The sequence below is a fragment of the Eretmochelys imbricata genome, chromosome 4 (assembly GCF_965152235.1).
Source record: "Eretmochelys imbricata isolate rEreImb1 chromosome 4, rEreImb1.hap1, whole genome shotgun sequence".
In the NCBI taxonomy this organism is placed as follows: domain Eukaryota; kingdom Metazoa; phylum Chordata; order Testudines; family Cheloniidae; genus Eretmochelys; species Eretmochelys imbricata.
This window is the reverse complement of record NC_135575.1, coordinates 140,036,789-140,055,801: the sequence shown is the minus strand read 5'-3', so window position 1 is coordinate 140,055,801 and position 19,013 is coordinate 140,036,789.

The following is a 19,013-nucleotide window of genomic DNA, read 5'->3' as shown; positions in this document are numbered from 1 at the left end:
TTCCTGCTCCCGCAAAGCACTTTTCAAATGCATAAAACTCAATCAGGAACAGCAACCTCCCCCTTTGGCTGGCAACAGGCCTGTCTATTTCTCACTCCCACCATGTGGGCGGGTTTTTTCCTTTTCGTCTCCTGCCTTTTGTCTTCAATTTGCAGATTGCTCTTAAGCTTCAAAGTTGAAGGATCCCCTTTTCAGTGTCCTTATCTACAAGGTGAAAGAAGAGAGAAATTCTCTTCTGGCATTGGGAAGATAAATCACGTTGGGCTCCACTTCTTTAAGAAGCTCTCTAATGCTGTTTATCAATTAATTACTGGATTGAATTTATGCTCATTAATTCCCCCCTCTGTCTTTCATTTCGGAAAGGTCTGTGTTGCTTAGTATCTAATGGTCCTTTTCTTCGAGTTCTTTTTTTTGAAGTGAAGTGGATACTATTGTCTTCTAAGGCTACACTTGTGTTTCCCTAACAGATTTCCTCCAACAGATGGTCTGGCCCAGAGATTATTTTGCTGGGTTAGGGGAAGGTACATTCGGCATTGAGGTCCCAGCCCTTAAATCTTAATCCTGATCCCCTAGCTGCTTGCCACTAAAACACTGATTCAACAGCAAGGTGCTTATTTTTTAACATTTTGATTGTGGTGACCTCTAGAGACCTGACCAAAGTCAGGACCTCACTGTGCTAGGAGCTGTACAACACACATGGAAAATGGGCAGCTGGAGGCTGACCTCCTTTGTAATTATAGGGAGCCCAGAGCTCTGAAGTCGATGGGCGTTATGCAAGTGTAATATAGGAGTGGTAAAAGTAGGACTAAAGCTTTCCATGCACAGAACTCCCGCTCAGGTCAGTGGGGATTCTGTGCATGGGGGTTAGCAGGATCAGGCCCGTTATCCAGAAACTACTGCAACCACTGGTGAAATGCTAGGGCCTACTGTAGTGGGGCTCCACTCACTGCTAGGGCGCCTCCTCCTGGCTGCTCTGGAGATGCCCCCTTCTGCGGCTCATTGGGCACCTGCTGCCTCGCTCTCTCACTCTCTGCTACTCCAGGTGCTCTCTCTTCATGCCGTAGCCCTCTGGCCAGGTCACTGTAGTCCTTTCCTCCTTCTGGGCTATCAAAGTCTTTCCATACAAACTCTCTCAGGCAGTCTTCCCATTCACTGCCCAGATGTTCAGAGGGGAACCTGGACGCACCCTCTACTCTGGGTTCCAGCTCGGGGACCCTCTAATCAGCAGCCAAGGTCTGTACCATCTTAAACCTTGCTGCCCTTTCCCTGAGCCTTTTCCTCCCGCCTCTCCCTGAGTTTTCTTCCCTCTCAGAGAGTGGCTACCGGCTCCCTTCCTGCAGCCCCTTTCTGCTGCCAGCTTCCTGGCTTTATCCTAGCCCTGCCTGTTCCTTCTCAGCTGGCTCCATCATCATTCAGGGGATCACTTGGGCCACCTAATTCCCCTCAGCTGTGGCCTATCTGGTTAGCCTGCCCCTTCTCAGTATCACTAACCCCTTCTAGGCTAGTGTAGGGTGAACATGCCATCCCTGTGTCTGTTTAACAGCACATGCCAGGCCTATGCAATGGTTCAGGAGAGGAAGTGGATCAGAACTGCAGACCCAGCTGATACTGCAGGAGGGATTTTAAGTAAGCAGAACAAGAGAGTAACCAGGGGGGAATTCCTTTCCATACAAGAAGCTGATGCACCACTTAAATCCTCAAAGTAAGGCTTAGGTAGTGCTTAAATGGTGCATGGACTATGTGTTGACTTTCTGGGCCAGGGTCAATTTCACCCTTGGAGACCAGACAGAAGGGTTGGACAGAGTAGAACGGTGAAGGGCTTTGAGCTAACTGTATTTCTAATTAGAGAAAGTAATTCCCCATTTTCCACTGGGTACTGGCAGGTCTTTAAAGGAGTTGCCGTTGACTTATGCTTTGTGTCTGCCACTTCAGCGTTCAGTCTGGAAGTAACAGCAGCCCAGGGAGATGAAAAACTAACCTTTATTTTCCCTGGTTAATGAAAAATGTGCCATTTTAAAGAGTTACCAAATCCTCGGAGGAGGTGATGGAATCAGAAAATACCGTCTTCATTTCTTAGAGCTGATCTGTGACCCACCAAAGACAGCTTTGCCACTGAAGTTAATCCTTCAGGAGTTGGAGCAGGTAAAGCAGGCTTGGCAAGGATCTGTGTGTTATGGTTAACCCTCGAGCTGCTGTCCCATGTCATCTACTGCCACAACTCACTTTAGGGACCTGCAATAGCACATGGCAAAAATCTTTGCCTTTGTGGCATCTAGCTATGGTGCAGCCATGTGTGTGGGCAGGGGAAAGGGAATCTCTCTCTTAAGCCAGGAGCCGACCTCCTGCTGGAATAACTTCCCCTCTCTGACCAGCTAACCCCTGCCTGCTGGCAGAGGGGCTGCGTTCATACCCGCAGCCGGGCGCCAGCTGGCCTGGGCTCACTAATCTAGCTGTCCCTGCGGGGCGGGGAGCTTTCCCCATTCACAGTCACCAGGAAAACAGCCTGGGATCTGGAAAGAGAGGGCAGTGACAAACTGGCTTTAGGGGTGGTCCAGCCATCCTCCAGCCCCTGGGACTCACCCGTGGAGCTGGTCCCCAAGTAAGATGGGTCGATCAGACCCGGTGTGCACTACTGGAAGCTCAGTGCCGTCACCATGTTTGATGCCTGCCCCATGCCCAGGACTAACAAAATCCTAGACAGGAGTGGGGGGCGTTACCTCACTACTGTGAATCTTACCAGGGGCTACTGGCAGTTGCCTTTGGACCCAGTCGCCCGGTTGAAATCTGCTCCCATCACCCCTACAGGGCTCTGAGTTCCTAGTCCTACCTTTCGGCTTCAAGGGGACACCTGCCACCTCCCAGTGCCTGGGTATCAGTTACTGAGGGGAGTGGAGGAGTGTGCCTGGCGTACATTCATGATATCCGTGTCTTCAGCCCGGCCTAGGAGAACCGTGTGTCCCAGTGAAGTGGGGGCTGGGACACCTCCAGGATGCAGGACGGATGATAGAGGCTGGAAAGGGGAAGATGAGGATGGCAGAGGTGTTGTACCTGGGCCACAAGGTGGGAAGCGGCTGCCTAAAGCCAGAGCCAGCCAAGGTGAAGGTAACCAGAGATTGGCCCATTCCTCAAACCAAGACACGGGCCCAGGCGTCTAATGGGATGGCCGGGTACCACTGAAGGGTTGTACCCCACTTTAGCTCCCATTACGAAGATTGGTAAGTTGGACAAGCCAGACAAGGGGGTCTGGACCGAGCAGTGCAGGGGGGCACTCTGTGCCCTGAAGGAGGCTCTAACCCAGGGACTGGTACTGGTAAACCCAGACTTGGACAAACCCTTTAGGTTTAGGGTGTTCACCGACACGCCTCAGAGGCAGGGCTGGGCACGGTGCTGATGCAGGCCAGTCCAAAGGGGAGGAGACACCCCATTGTGTACCTGAGCAAGAAGCTGCTCCTCCGGGAGCAGAGCTACGCGGCCGCAGAGAAGGAACGCCTGGCCCAGGGATGGGCTCCTGAAAAGTTGCAGCCGTATCTATTTGGGCGGTGCTTTATGATGTACGCTGACCACTCGCCTGACGTGGCTGCACCGGATGAAAGGGGCTAATGCCAAATTCCTAGGGTGGAGTCTGATCCGCCAGGGTGATCATATGGGGGTGGTCCCTGTTAAGAGGAGCGTGGATGTTATAGCTGATGCTGTGTCCTGGTGAGGGGAGCCTGACCTTCCCCAGGTCACCGGCTGGAGTGACCCCGCTCAGTTCAGACTTGAAGCGGGAAGAGATGTGACGAAGTTGGGGTTTTCTGTCTTGTTTTACAGGAACAGTGTGTGTGCGCCTCAGTTTCCCTGTGGGCTGCATGTTTAACGAGGTGGTGGGAGAGAGTTTGTTGTTACAGAGGACCAGGTGTGACCTCGTCTAGCAGCTGGGACCCCCGGACAACGGCCTGGAGATGGGGAACCGTAACAACTGGTGACCAAGAGGCCAAGCCCAGCTTGGCAGTCAGCTGGTTCTGGCCAGTGGGAAGACAATGGGCTGAGGAGAGAGGACCCCGGTGACCTGACCAACTGGTTCCAGCCAGAAGGAAACAAAGGATGGAAGAGAGCGGGCCCCAGCAACCTGTTTACCTGGGACAGAAGACACAGGACAGGGGAGAAGCTGCTGGGGCCATTGATATCGGATGCCCCGCTGGAAAGGGCAGGGTCTCTGGACTGGAGAGAGGGAGCAGGCAGAGCCCACCCGGATGCAGGGGAGACTTAGATGTACTGTGCTGAGGGAGGCCAGGCCTGAGGGCCCTGAGAGTTTCCTGTGCTGTGTTCAGATGCTCAATTAAACCCCACTGTTTTATGCTGGCTGCGAGTCGCTCCGGTCTAGAGGACAGGGTGGCATTGTGCCCTCTGTGGGTGGAGACCCCAGGGGTCCAGAGCAAGTAGACTCCCTGAGGGGGCCCGCGGCAAGAGACAAGCGTGCTAAGGCTCAGAGAGGTGCGGTTCCAGTAGGCGGAGGAGCCTACTGCTTAACCCCCGAGAGAGAGTGGACCCCCGAGAAGGGCCGTCGCACTGAAGGGGGTTCCCCCCAGGGGCCGTACGGAGCCGAGAGAGAGCACGAGTCCTGTGAGTCCGTGCCAGATGCTCAGTAGAGCTGCTTGTAGCATTCTCCTCACCCACTCGCATGGGGTGAGCAATATAGGGACAGCAATAGCTCCTTTGTTAGTATTAAGCATTGACATTGTGGAAGCATCCAAAGGCCCTCAGCTGGGCAAACTGGGTGCAAGCAAACAATGTGTGTTTTATTATGACTAACGCTTTGTCTACACTGGACTTCTGTGAGCAAAATTTTGTCATTCAGGGGTGTGGACCCCCCTCCCCCCGAACAACATAAGTTTTGCTGATGAAAAGCGCCGGTGTGAACAGCGCTTTGTCTCCTGCCGACAAACCTACCGCTGCTCGTTGGGGGAGAAAGTTTTTTGTTGGTGGGAGAACTCTCTCCTCCTGACAAACAGCGCTACGCTCTGGGCCTTTTAGCGGCACGCTGTAGCAGCCCGGCCGTGTCTCTTAAAGCTGCATAGTGAAGACAAAGCCTTCCTGTAAATGTACTCATCAAGGAACAAAGAACAGAGCCCATACTTACAGAATGGGGGGCTCTCTCTTGGGAAGTGGGGACTGTGAAAAAGATTTGGGGGTTGTGATGGCTGATCAGCTGAGCATGAGCCCCCCGTGTGCTGCTGTGGCCAAAAGAGTTAATGTGATCTTGGAGGTGCATAAACAGGAGATTCTCAAGTAGGAGCAGAGAGGCTGTTTGAACTCTGTATTTGGAACTGGTGCGACCGCTGCTGGAATCCTGTGTCCAGTTCTGGTGTCCACAGTTCAAGAAGCACGTTGATAAATTGGAGAGGGGTCAGAGCAGAGCAGCGCGAATAATTAAAGGATTAAAATACGTGGCTGATAGTGACTGACTCAAGGAGCTCCATCTATTTATCTTAACAAACAGAAGGTTCAAGGGTGACTTAATGACAGTCTATAAATTTCTATGGGGGGGAGGGGATGACAAATATTTAATAATGGGCTCTTCAGTCTAGCAGAGGAAGTATAACATGATCCAATGTCTGGAAGTTGAAGCTAGACCAATTGAGACAGGAAATAAGGTGTAAATTTTTGATGGTGAGGGTAATTAACTGTTGGAACAATTTACCCAGGGTCACGGTGGATTCTCCGTCACTGACAGGTTTCAAATCAAGGTTGGATGTTTTTCTGAAAGATCTACCCTCGGGATTGTTTTTGGGAAGTTCTCTGGCCTGTGCTGCAGTGGAGGTGGGCCTGGGTGATCACAATGGTCCTTCTGGCCGCTGGAATCTATGAATGTGTGGCTCTGCTCCAGTTTCATTCATGATCTCCAGGTGTGACAAGCAGGGTGTAGATTTTGTGCCTAGATCTGTGTAAATCTAGCTGCAGGAGGATAGCTATTCCCTGGGCTCTTCTCCAGGAAATCCCCAGTAGGGCTTAACCACTCTTCAGCCTGCTCCCCACCGGGGCCTTGCATGCTGTATATAGTTAGTAAGTTATACTAAGTAAGGTATAGAGTTATTTGCCTGCAGGGTTCCTTCATCGTCTGTGTGTTGTGCAAAGAGCAAAAGACAGGGGGAGAGGGACACACACAAATGACTCATGCCAGAATGGTAACAAGCTGCAGGTCCTTCCTTTGGTGCAAGCCACTCTTTCTGTAACCTCCGATGCACCATTCTTTGTTTCTGATGCAAATAATTGCAATTGGGGAGGCACCAAATTTGTGCGGAATGTGGCCATCTTTGGGACTGAAATGAGCCACATTCCTGGACAGGAGGCCCGGGGAGATTAGACCCTGGTGTTCCTCACGAGAGTGGGGGAATGCTCTAGTCTCCATGACCCCTACCAGCAACAGTGAGCCGATATGGCAATGCTGATTGTGTTGGCTTTCTGTAGTGCCGAGTGCTCAGGGAGGACTGTGCGGAGCCAGTATAAACACTGAGATTAGATCAGACAGCACCCACTCTAGCTCTAGGGAACAATCTGACTGCGAGGGAGGATCAGTGTGACTCTCAGCTTAGGCAAGCCTCACTCATTTCATAAGAACAGTCACCCTGGCTCAGATCAATGGTCCATCTAGCCCAGTATCCTGTCTTCCAACAGTGGCCAGTGCCAGGTGCTTCAGAGGGAATGAACAGAAGAGGGCAGTTAATGAGTGATCCATCCCCTGTCATCCAGTCCTAGCTTCCGGCAGTCGGAGGTGTAGGGACACCCAGAGCATGGGGTTGTGTCCCTGATCATCTTGGCGAATAGCCACTGACAGACCCATCCCGGCCTACTATCTGACCTCAGCACTGCCAGCCTTAGCCATCACAAACCATGAGCCAGGCCCCCTAGAATCAAGAGGCTGTCTTAAAAATCATGGGATTTAGAATAAAATACATTGGGAGGTTTAGTTTTAACTTTCTGGTTTCTGAGCAGGGGGCATCCATTTTCAAGTTTCACTCCTCAACCAGGTCAGACACTTGTTTTAAAAAAAGAAAGTTGAGTTTCTCACATATTCTCATGATTCCAGGAGCTGAGGCTTTAAGAAACCCATCAAATATTGCAAGACTTAGAAACGCCATCACCTGCACACAGGCAGACCCTTATGTCCACAACGAGTCCCATGGAGGCATCTCACAGGCTCAAGGGCCTTCCTACATGGACCAGCTGGCAGGATCAAGTTTTTATGGGGAAGTGCCAGGAAATAACTATGGGCCACGATAACAGTGGAGCTCTGACTATTTGGCGTGATTATTTAAGCTGTGGTTGAATTGAACTAGTGCCCATTGCCTGTACCAATTAGTAACACTGAATTTGGAGGCTCAGTGTGAGAAGTTTGTTTGTTTCCCTTTCCAATTCAGGGCTATGATGCTTTTTAAAAAAAATTGCATTGATTTTACAAATATTTTGTTAGCTGCCTGGAGGCTTTAGATCTGGGGCATTCTATAAATGACATCCTTTTGTTATTAAGAGGCAGATACAGCAAGAGAAATGAGTCAATACTAAAGATATTTCAAGCCTCCATGCTTTATTGCTGAATGATGGAGTGTGCTTAGTTTTTGTTTTGACAATCTTTGTATTGAACTTTTGGTAAATTAGGTAACAGGTAGCTTAGTTCAGTGCCACAGATGGCTACAAGTCTGAGACTAAAAGCAAGCCAAGGAAAGAGGAGCAAGGGGCAGGTGTGTATCCGGGAGGAGCAGACGCCCTTGAAAAAAAGATTCTGGTCTCAGAGGCAAAAATCTGTAAAATTCAGATTTGTGTTTGAAACACCACATAGTTTGAGCCAGTGGACCCCAAATAGTGGGGCGTGACCCTCAAGGGGGTGAGGAGGAACATTTGGGTGAGGGGCAGTGGGGCCTATGGCAGCCCCCACGGGGGGGAGTGGGGGAGCGTTACCCAGCCCCGGACTGCCCCCAGCCCCGCTCCGTCCCCAGCCGTGGCCACGGCTCCCGGCCATGGCTCTGCACCCAGCTGCAGACCCAGATCCCAGCCCCCACCATGGCTCCGCACCTGGTCCCGGCCCCAGCCTCAGCCCCCTGGCTGCGGCTCCACCTCTGCATGTGGCTCCATTCCCGGCCTTGCTCCCAGCCCCACCACTAGCTGCGGCCCCAGCCTCGACCCCCTTACCTCTGTCTGCCCCCCCCACCCGAGCTGTCGCCCCAGTGCTAGCCCAGCTCCTGGGGGGGGGGGTGGGCACGGACAGGGATAAGGACAGGGCGTGATCTAGAGAAATTTGGGAACCACACGGTTCGAGCACAAGTAGCTCCAGCTCTATAGACGAGGGCTTGGGCCTAGCTTGACGGGCTTTTGTGAGACTTCAGCTGGGGTTTTCAGGGCAGCCAAGGGCAGCTGGGTACCCAGTTCCCACTGGAGAACTAAGGATGTGGCACTTGGCTAAATAATGACCAGAGGGAACAGGGTGGTGACCGCCTATGTAACCCACTGGCGAGTATATGTTAAAAGGTCCCTGGGCTGCCTGATATACAGAGTATGTGAGTTGTTAGAGCCCTACTCTACCGACCTATAGCAGCTTGTGTTTGGGGTTCTGAGGGCCCCCGTTCAGTCCCACCGTTGGCCACCCTGAGCTGCCCTAGCTACAAGTAGTTGTTGGATGCCAATGCCAAGGAGAGAGAGGAGTCATTGAGGGTGGGCCACAGGGATATAACTAGTAGGAATAGGATGAAATTAAAGGTATGACTTCATCAGTGGTTTTCAACCTGTGGTCTGCTGACCCCGGAGGTCCACAGACCATGTTGAAGGTTTCCAAAGGGGTCCGCACCTCCAGTCGACATTTTTTAGGCGTCCATACATGAAAAAAGGTTGAAAACCGCTGGTCTACATGGCCAAAAAAAAAAAAAAAAAGACCCGCGGTAATTGAGTCTTCGAGCCCCGGTCAGCTGACTCAGGTGCATGGCACTTAGGTTACAGGGCTTAAAATAGCAGTGATTCCCTGAAGCCCTCCCGCCCTGGCTGGGTCTGAGTCCAGGCTCCAGCCCAAGCCCCCTGTCCACGCTGCGATCTTTAGCTCTGCAGTGCAAACCTGAGTCAGCTGATCTGGGCTCTGAAATTCACTGCCACCTTTCTTTTGCTGTGTGGACGTACCCGAAGAAGACAATGGAGATTGAATTATCAATTATTATCTTACTAAGAGAGACGCCAGAGCTCATACAGAAATGATGGGCTTGACGCAGGAATTACTATGGCCTGTGTTGTGCAGCAGGTCAGAGTAGATAATCATAATCACAGAAGTGTCAGACCTCAGTAGGTCATCTTGTCCAGTCCCCTGTACTCAAGACAGGACTATGTAATAACTAGACCATCCCGGGCAGGTACTTGTTTAACCTGCTCTTAAAACCCTCCAGCGATGGAGATTCCACAACCTACCTAGGCAATTTATTCTAGTGCTTAACCACTGGTTAGGAAGAAAAACAACTAGTTAGGAAGTTTTTCCTAATGTCCAACCGAAACTGCCCTTGCTGCAATTTGAGCCCATGGCTTCTTGTCCTCTAATGATCCCTTCTGGTGTTAAAATCAATGAAACACATACTGATGGCGAAATCTACTAGGCTGTAGAAAAATCTTCCCCAGGAGAAGTGGTGGGAACCCTGCTGCTTGGGAATTAAAACTGGAATGGACAATGCACTAGAGAATGTACTGTAGGGAGCAATCTTGCCTTGGCTGGAGGGATAGCCCATCTCCTAAGTGCTCAGATTTGGTGGTGGGGCTGAATCAGCACTGAGAGAGAGGAGATACGATGGATCTCTTTATGGTCGGATGATGTTCCACTGGAGTCCTGGTCTTTTGGGGGTCTGTGAAAGGCGACAAGTAAGAAAAGCCTGTAGGGAGGGACATGCAATAATTTATATGGAGAAAGAATGGGCCATGGAGTGTGTATTGTTTGCTAAACTCTTCTGTGTCCTTGAGTGTGAGAGCTTTTCTGAGTCCTCCCTGGAGGATACGGCCAAAGAGCCAGCTCTGCGTAACCAGTGGGGTGACAGACACTCCCGAAATCAGCCTGATGGCAGGAGACAAGTGGGATGCTGTTGGGCCTCACCCCGGGGGAGATTGATGGGATGTGGGGGTGGGGAGGACACCTGGCTGGCGGCTAATGCCGCTTGCTCAGTGGGTCAAGGAGCTCTCAATCCAAACAGTGCAGAGAGCCGCTGCCCACCAGCTGGCAGTACAGAAATTTACAGTGAAGCTGGAGAAGTCCCTTTGGGAGGCATAAATCCCCAGGGTGGAAGGACAGGTGCCTCAGTCCAAACAAGCCGAGGCTGAGCGGGTGACACTCTGGGTGATTTGTGTGTTTGTCTCTTCCCAGGCGTGGGATCCCAGGATGCTCACTTGGAGACGGCTGGTCATTTCGAAGGGTCGTCTTCCGGCTTTCACAAAGTCACAGCTGCTTGTCCAAGATCATGGATGGGGCCAGCCGGCGCCATATGGCCCGTCCATCTCCCAAGCTGCGGACATGACCCCTACTTCTTTGTTTACATTGACTGTGGCGATGAGGCCAGTTATTTCATTATTTGCACAGTGCCAGCTGGGAGTGTGGCACTTCGCAGACAGCTCTGGCCAGAAGGCCCCAGCCCTGGAGCTCTGCAAACAAGTGCCAGGGAGCGAAAGAAGCAAAACTCAAAGCAGGGGGTGTGAGCAGAGAGACAGGGCCCGTCTCTCGCCTACTCCCATGCAGTAGGAGTGGACGCTGCCTATACCTCCTCCCCGCACTGGCTTACATCCCCATGCCAGCTTGTAGGTCCTGACACAAATTCTATCCTTAGCACTTAACAACATAGTGGTTAGGTCTGGGCCTCTGGTGTAAACATCAGCCCCTTCCATGATTACGAAATCCAGGCCAGGACTCCATGGTGACACTACCCAGCCAAGGAGCTAGGGAGAGCCCCAGGGTCTGTCTGGGTCCAGCAGCCTCAGTGAAGATGCCTTTTCAGATTGACCACAGCCCAGTCCTCCATCTTCTCTGGCCCCTGCAGAGCATGAGCCCCCTCTACTTTCACCGACCCAGATGGGAATGCCTGCAAGCTCAATTCCTCCTCCTCTCTGGCTGCCTGCCACTCACATTTTATGGCACTAGCTGTCACCCAATTTACTGCAAAAAACCCTCCCTTCACTCTTCTAGGCCTCGCCCCCAACCCAGCATACCCCTCCTTTGCTGTCCCGGAGCCAGAAGTCTCAAAGCTAGCATTGGCCAGAGTGCTACTGTAATCATGTTGCTGGCAAGGGACTGGCAGAGATGGGTCCAGCTGGTTTCCCTCCCTGGAGCAGGGGATCCCTTTGCTCGGCGCCCAGGGGATGGACTTGCTAAGGATCAGCTCTGCAGACTGGACTGGATCAGCTCTGCAGACAAGCGGTTCGTTGATGGGGAGAATCCCATCATGCATTTCAGGGCTCCTCACATCACCTGAGGCAATTGGAGACTGGTGGATGAGTAAGGCTAAGTGACTTCTGCGACCCCCGTGAGTTCAGCCTGTGGCGCTCAGGAGCTGCAGGGTCCCCTGCCACCTGCAGGGGCCAGGAGCTGCGGGGTACCCCTGTTGCCTCTGGTGACCCTCCTGGAGTTCCAAGCAGCCGCAGGTGGTGGGGGTACCCCATAGTTCCCAGCCACTGTGGGCAGCAGGGGAACCCCCGAGCTCCCGGCTGCAGTGTGGGGCCCCGGAGCTGCGGGTGGCAGGAGAATCCCCAAGCTCCTGACCATGGCAGGTGGTGGGGACCCCTGGAGCTGCGGGCAGTGGGGGAACCCCTTAAGCTCCCTGCTGCCACAGGCAATGGAGGAACCCCTGAACTCCTGGCCAGCCTGGGCGGCAAAGGTACCCCACAGCTCCCAGCTACCATGGGCGGTGGGGCCCCTGGAGCTGCAGGTGGCAGGGGTACCCCACAGCCGCCAGCTGCAGCAGGTGGTGGGGGGCCCCGCAGCTCCCAGCTGTGGGCTGTCGGGGACCCAGGAGCACCAACACCCAACCCACAGTGGGGGCCCCAGGAGCTCCTAGCCAATGTGCAGCTGCCCCAATGCAGGTGGTCTGGGGACCCGCAGATCTCCATTTTGTCACAGATATTTTTAGTAAAAGTCATGGGCTTCCTTGAATTTTTTGTTGTTGCCCATGCCCTGTCCCTGACTCTTATTAAAAATATCCGTGACCAAATCTTCGCCTTATGGATGAGTCAGGTAGGAGGTGAATACATCTCAATCACCAGACATCCAGCAGCAATGATGGATTGGTTGGCAGCTGAGCCTAGCAGAGGGGGAGTTTGATGGGGGTGGGGAAGGGGGGAAGGTGCAAATGGCCCCTTTGGAAAGCAAATAGCATTGGTTTATAACAGACCTGCTTTCCTCCTCCAGCTAGTGAGGAGTCCTCTGATTGCTGCAGCTCTCTCATGAGACAGAAGAAGTGTGTAGCCCCTGGGATTTCAGGCTGGGGAGCAGATGTCGATGGGAAAATGTGGAGACAATAAATGGGTGGATACACAGCGTACACCAGGCTAGTTAAGGCACTGGAATGTCCCATTTTAATCGGATATTCTTGAACCCAATGGACCCCCCCACCCCGTCTTTGGGAAAGTCTGGACACAGGATCCTCTGTGATCACTGTAATGGGCTGAACCAAGGCCCCGGATCCAAACCCTCCTGAACTTTGGGAACGTTGGGATCAGGATCTGAACTCAAACCCTTGTCCTTCTCTCTGGCTGTAATTCTAATATGGAGAACTGGGAAGGTTCAAGATCCAGAAATCTGGTCACGCTTCAATATGCAGCAGATACTGACAGGTTCTAATGACCCGTTATTTCTACATCCAAACAGCCCCTTAAAGTCCAGCCTCTGGCCTGAACCCTGTGTGCCCTGATTCTTCTTTCACAGGAAGTCAATGCAATTCCACTGGTGGGGGGAGATGCATGCGTGTGTGTGTGCCCCTCCTCAATAGCCTGGGGGGGGGGGCAAGGGCCCAGTGCTATGGAATGTGATGAGTTCTGTGTGTGCAAGTGAGGGGAGAACTGCTTCCTACCGTCTAAATCCAGCTTCCTGTTTCCTCTCCTTTTTTATATGGCGCTTCCTCTTTGGTCAGTAGGGACCATAGAGATTTAACCATAGATGTCCCATTTTTATCTCTGACAGATTTTCTGCTGGGCACGGAGGGGGAGCCATGAATGTTCCTGTTCTTCCTGTTGCCAGTGCAACTCAGAGCAGCCTAGGGGCTGCTCTAACCTGAACCAGCAGGCCAGAGCCCACAAGGGACCATTTTAGTAGCTGCAGATGATTGCCATGCATCATCAGCAAATGAGATTGAATCTGGGATATCTGAATCCTAACACATGACCTTCTACTGCTTGATCTGGAATATCCCTGCTTTGTTAGCAATGGCAGTAGCAGGCTTGTCAACCTGTGTAAGAGACCCGGTCACCACTAGATGGGGACAGAGCTTCACAGTGAGTGGGTTCCACACCCAGACCCTGCTACACCTTCTCCCAGCCCACAGCAATGCAGAGAACATTCAGCCAATTCCAGCTCCTTTGCACCCCCAGAGCAACGCAAAAGACAAGGAGCATGGCAGAGAACCTGCCCCAGGACCTAGTTCTCCCCAAAGCAGTGGGTTGGGCAATGTTCTGGAGGCCAAAGCACTGAATGAGCACGGCTCCCAGGCTGGGCTTGCTGCCTCTTATGAAGGTTTAAATTCCCATAAAGCTCTGCTCTCAATCTGTCTAGACAGAATAATAATCATCCAACCTGACTTGTAGCATCCGTCTCCATTTCATGTGAATTGTATTCATTTGCGTTTAGCGTCTCTCTTAAATAACTCGTAGGGCAGCTCTGTCATTTTGACGAAGGCGGCATCTGTCTGCATAAATGGGGAAGAAGCACCGAACATGTAATTGGGCATAATCTGTCCATACTGAAGGAAGCAACAAAGCATCTCTCTTGGTCTATTTAGTCAAACACCACAGCATCATCGCTCTAGTGCTCAGGAACAATAAAGATGCAAATAACGGCAACATCTCCCAGTCTTTGTCGGGGCGGTTACCAGGGAGAATATTATTGCATTTTGATTACTTTGTATGAAATCCGCTATCAACCTGCTTGCCCGGCTCTGCTTCTCAAGGGTGTTGAGCTCAATTGGAATGAAAATCACAGGCATCGTCTCGGCCGCTTGCCTTCACTCTCTAACTTACCCATTATCTGCATTTGAAGGGCAAGTTCTCAAAGAGTGTGTGTGCGTTGTGTATAGTGTGTGTGTGTTTCTGAGGGGTTGTGCAAGCAGGAGGCTGTTGCATGTGCATTTCTGAGGCTGGTGTGGGTGATTTGTGTCTCACCTGGCTGTTGTGTGCCTGTGTGTGGCACATGTGTCTGCATATAAACAGGGTTAGTAGTGGCCTGGGCATGCATGTGGGCAAGAAATACATCTAATTAACAATTGCTAGTTTCAACTTCCTGTCCTAAAGCATTGTTGGATGGAGAGTCAGGAAACCTGGGGTCTGTTTCCGGCTCTGCCATTGGCCTGCTGGGTGAAGCCACTTCCCCTCCCTGTGCCTTGGTTTCCCAACCAGTAAAATGCGGATACTGATGCTGATCTCCTTTGTACAGTGCTCGCTGATCTGCTGGATAAGAGCTGGGTATTATGTTGCTGTGAACTTTTACACCCTGCCTACGTGTCTCATACAACTGTGCTGTGGGCGCTGGTGGAGGGCAATGGTGCCAAACCTTTTCTTGTCATGCCCCCCGCCCCCATTCCCGGTGATGGAATCTGTTCACACCCCCTCTCGATCAGCAAGGCTTCCTCAGCAGAGGAGCTTGGGCTGAAGGTGGAGCTGGGGGCGGAACTGGGGATGGGGGAGGAGCCGGAGCTGGCCTGGGGGTGGAGAGGGAATGAGGGCAGAGCCGGGCTTGGGGCAGGGCGGAGCCGCGGCTGGGACCGGAGCTGGGCTGGGGATGTGTCCCACAGTTCGGCGACCAGTGGTCTAGGGGAACATGTGGCTGAAAACTGCTCAGTCTGTGGGGTACTCAATCTGGCCCCTTTCACCAGCACTGTGTGCACTTAGCAAGGTGAACAGTCATTTCAAACTGGGACTACAGGGAAGACCATGTCTGGGTGGCCTGACCCAGGTACTCAGCCCCTCTCTGGTTCAGACTCGAGGTGCCTATGTGAGATCACTAACTGGCCCCATCGGGCCTTTCTGCTCCGGGAGAGCTCGGGTAACTGCTAGTCTGGTGTCAGAACAGGTACTATCAAGTTTTCCCCTCCAAAATAAATTTGTTACAAGTTGGTAACAGACACGAACCATTTATCAGCATGGTGCTGAGGAGTGTGTCAGATGTCGTTAATTACTGCTGATCAGCTGCAGCAGTGGGATGTAGCCAAAAAGAAGCCAGAGTCCATGAATGAAACATTAAGTCAAGAAGTGGAGTCCATCCCTGATGGAGAAACTGGGAAACGCAAAGAGAGGTACAATTATTAGGGTTAACTAGATCATAGGTCTACCTGCATGGGGCGACTTTGTCTATCTGATCGATCTATCTATACTACCGTAAGGATTTTCTAAGGAGCCACACAGCCATGCCAAATGTACTTAAGGGACAATTTCCTAACTGTTCAGCTGGTTGAAAAAAAATGGCTGCTTTATTCCCTGCAAACATTTTGAACAAAAACTTTTAATTTGAAAATGTTCAATTTCCCCCCAGAGACCAGGTGAGGGAAGTAATATCTTTTCTGCTGGTGAGCGAGACAAGCTTTCGAACTTACACAGAGCTCTTCTTCCATCTGGGAAAGTAACGTAGGCCACTACAGACTGATCTTAGTAAAACTGTGTTGCTCAGGGGTGTGAAAAATCCACGTCCCTGAGTGACATAGTTATATTGACCTACCCCCGGGGTGGACAGCGCTTCTCCCATCTCCTTGGGGAGGTGGATGACCTATGCTGATGGGAAAAGCTCTCCTGTCAGTGTAGGAGTGTCTTTACTTCTGGGACCCTCCGACCTTGCAGGGTCCTAGAGCCTGGGCTCCAGCCTGAGCCTGGAAGTCTACATGGCAATGAAACAGCCCCACGGTCTGAGCCCTGCAAGGCCCGAGTCAGCTGGGTCAGCCACGGGTTTTTCTTTGCTGTTTAGACATTGAGGTACAGTTCATGTAGTGATAGGTCTGTGTAGGACCCATGGATTCTGAAAGGTGTGTTGTGGGGGGCTGGTGATCATTGTAGAAGTGGAGACATGGCTGCAGGTTTTGCATGCGTTGTTCTGGCAGGGCCTGTTGCTGCTGTGAGTCGGTGTGTCCTGGTCTGTGGGGCGCTTGCTTGGAGAAGAAGGATAGTGCTGAGACCTCAGGTGCAGTATTGGCCCCGGAGCGGGATACCTTGGGCCAGATTCTCTCTTGCTCGGCATCTTGTGAAGCCATTTACACCAGTGTAAATTGCTACTATTCTGGTCTAGTGTCTTTAGTCAGACTAGGCTTTTCAAGGTAGGCACCCACCACATTCCAAAAATGGTTTCTTAGGACTTTCTACCCGGCCATCATTAAACTGATTGAACATGCTTTACAGACGTGAACTAATTCAAGCTTGGCCATGCCCATGTGAGGTGGGCAAAAGATGTACATAGAGGAACCACTACACCCACTACTGAAAATGCAGCCACCTCTGGGGTGCAGCACAGAAGCTGTTTCACAGCGCATAGCAACACCGTGCAAGAGTTTAAGGCAGGAAGTGAAGAAAAAATGCAGTCTGCAGTTGAAAGAACAGGCTGGATGTGTTTAATTGAGTTGGGATTTTGCAAATACCATCCCTACAATTATGAAAAGCACCCTGGGTTAGCTAAAGAACGGAACAGAATTAGCACTGCGCCAAGGCCTGGGAAGAAGGAACTGTTCCACTCAGACTCTGAAGCACTTCCCAGCATGCATTACGCTGCAAGCAGCATTTGCGATCTCAACACCTGACCCTGCACCAGGGACGTCAATGGGTGTTTTGCCTCCAACCTCACTTACGGCCTGACTCAGGAAAACACGTAAGCAGAGGCCTAACTTTAAGCATATGATTAAATCTCACTAACTTCAATGGCACGTGCTTCAAATTAACAAGTGCTTTCCTGAATAGAAGTGCTTCCCTTAAACCATTCACATGCATGTTATCCAAATCCTTTTGCGATACCCCTGGAAAACGGATCCCCCTGATGGTTGGCTTTCTGACCTCCCTCCCTTTGGGAGGATGGATGCCAAGAACAACACCTGCTCTGTTCGTTTGCCACCCCGGATGGAGACCACCCCTCACTGGCGTTTTTAAGAGGCTGCTCTTCTCCTTTGTGTACATATCGGAACAGAATCCTGGCTGCTAATTGCCAATGCTTCCTGCAATTTGCTGCTCATTACTCCTTTTGGTCTCTCTAATTAATGATTCCCTTTGACTTTTCCCTGCTTGCTTTTGCAGCTCTTGCAATCTTTCCCCGTCGCTGTTTCTTTGTCATGTATCTTTTTTTAAAATGCCGTCCGCTTGGTCTCTTCAGCAGTTCTTTACTTTCCCACTTAACTGCCCTGGATTCTGTCACACTGAGTTTTTTCTTTTGTTTGTTGGTCTCTTGATTGCATTCTACCCAACTGTTCCTTAAAAGCTTCCTCCGTTTCCACACTTTGATTGCCCAGAAATGCTTGAATCACATCCAATTTGAACTCAGTTTCACATTTCTGCAATTCAGGCTCTGCTTTCTGTGTTAATTCCCTTCTTACAATCGCCAGCTGTCCAGGGCCTTCAAGGCCAGATACTAGACTGACCGGTCATAGACTCATAGACTTTAAGGCCAGAAGGGACCATCATGATCATCTAGTCTGACCTCCTGCACACCACAGGCCACAGAACCTCGCCCATCCACTCCCGTAATAGACCCCTAACATCTGACTGAGTTATTGAAGTCCTCAAATCATGATTTAAAGACTTCAAGTTACAGAGAATCCACCATTTCATCTAGTTCAAACCAGCACGTGACATGTGCCCCATGCTGCAGAGGAAGGTGAAAAATCCCCAGGGTCTCTGCCAATCTGACCTTGGCGGGGAAGTTCCTTCTTGACTTCATATATATGGTGATAAATTAGACCATATCGGTAAGACCCATCAGCCAGACATCTGGGAAAAAATTCTCTGTAGTAACTCAGAGCCCTCCCCATCTAGTGTCCCATCTCTGACCATTGGAGGTATTTGCTACTAGCAGTTGTAGATGGGTCATGTGCCATTGTAGGCAGTCTCATCATACCGTCCCCTCCATTCACTTATCAAACTCAGTCTTGAAACCAATTAGTATTTTGCGCCCACTGCTCCCCTTGGGAGGCTGTTCCAGAATGTCACTCCTCTGATGGTTAGAAACTTTTGTTTAAATTCAAGCCTAAACTTGTTAATGGCCAGTTTATAGCCATTTGTTCTTGTACCAACATTGGCTCTTAACTTAAATAACTCCTCTCCCACCCTGGCGTTTATCCCTCTGATGTATTTCTTTTGGTTAGTTCTAGTTTGATTTCCACTTCGGATGTGGTAATTTCTACTTCCACATCTTCATTTCTATTAGCCACCCTGGCACTACCCCTAAGCTCCCCAGTACCCTTATTAAAAATGGAGGCAAAGTTTTTGTTTAGGTGCTGGGCCAGGCCTAGGTTGTCTTTAATCTTCATCCCATCCTCAGTGCTTAGAGGTCCCACTTCTTTCCTTGTTTTCTTTTTATTTATATGGCTAAAGAACCTTTTACTATTGGTTTTAATTTCCTGTGCAAGGTCCAGCTGGGCTTGGCTTTTGACAGTTCTCATTTTATCCCTGCACTTTCTGACCTCCCAGAGATAGCTTTCCTTGCTGATCTCTCCCATCTTCCATTCCTTGCAGGCTTTCTGCTTTCTCTTAATCACCTGTTTGAGATGCTTGTTCATCCCATTTGGTCTGCAACCCTTCCATATGAATGTTTTCCCCTTGCTTAGGATTCAGGCTTCAGATAGTTTTTGCAACTT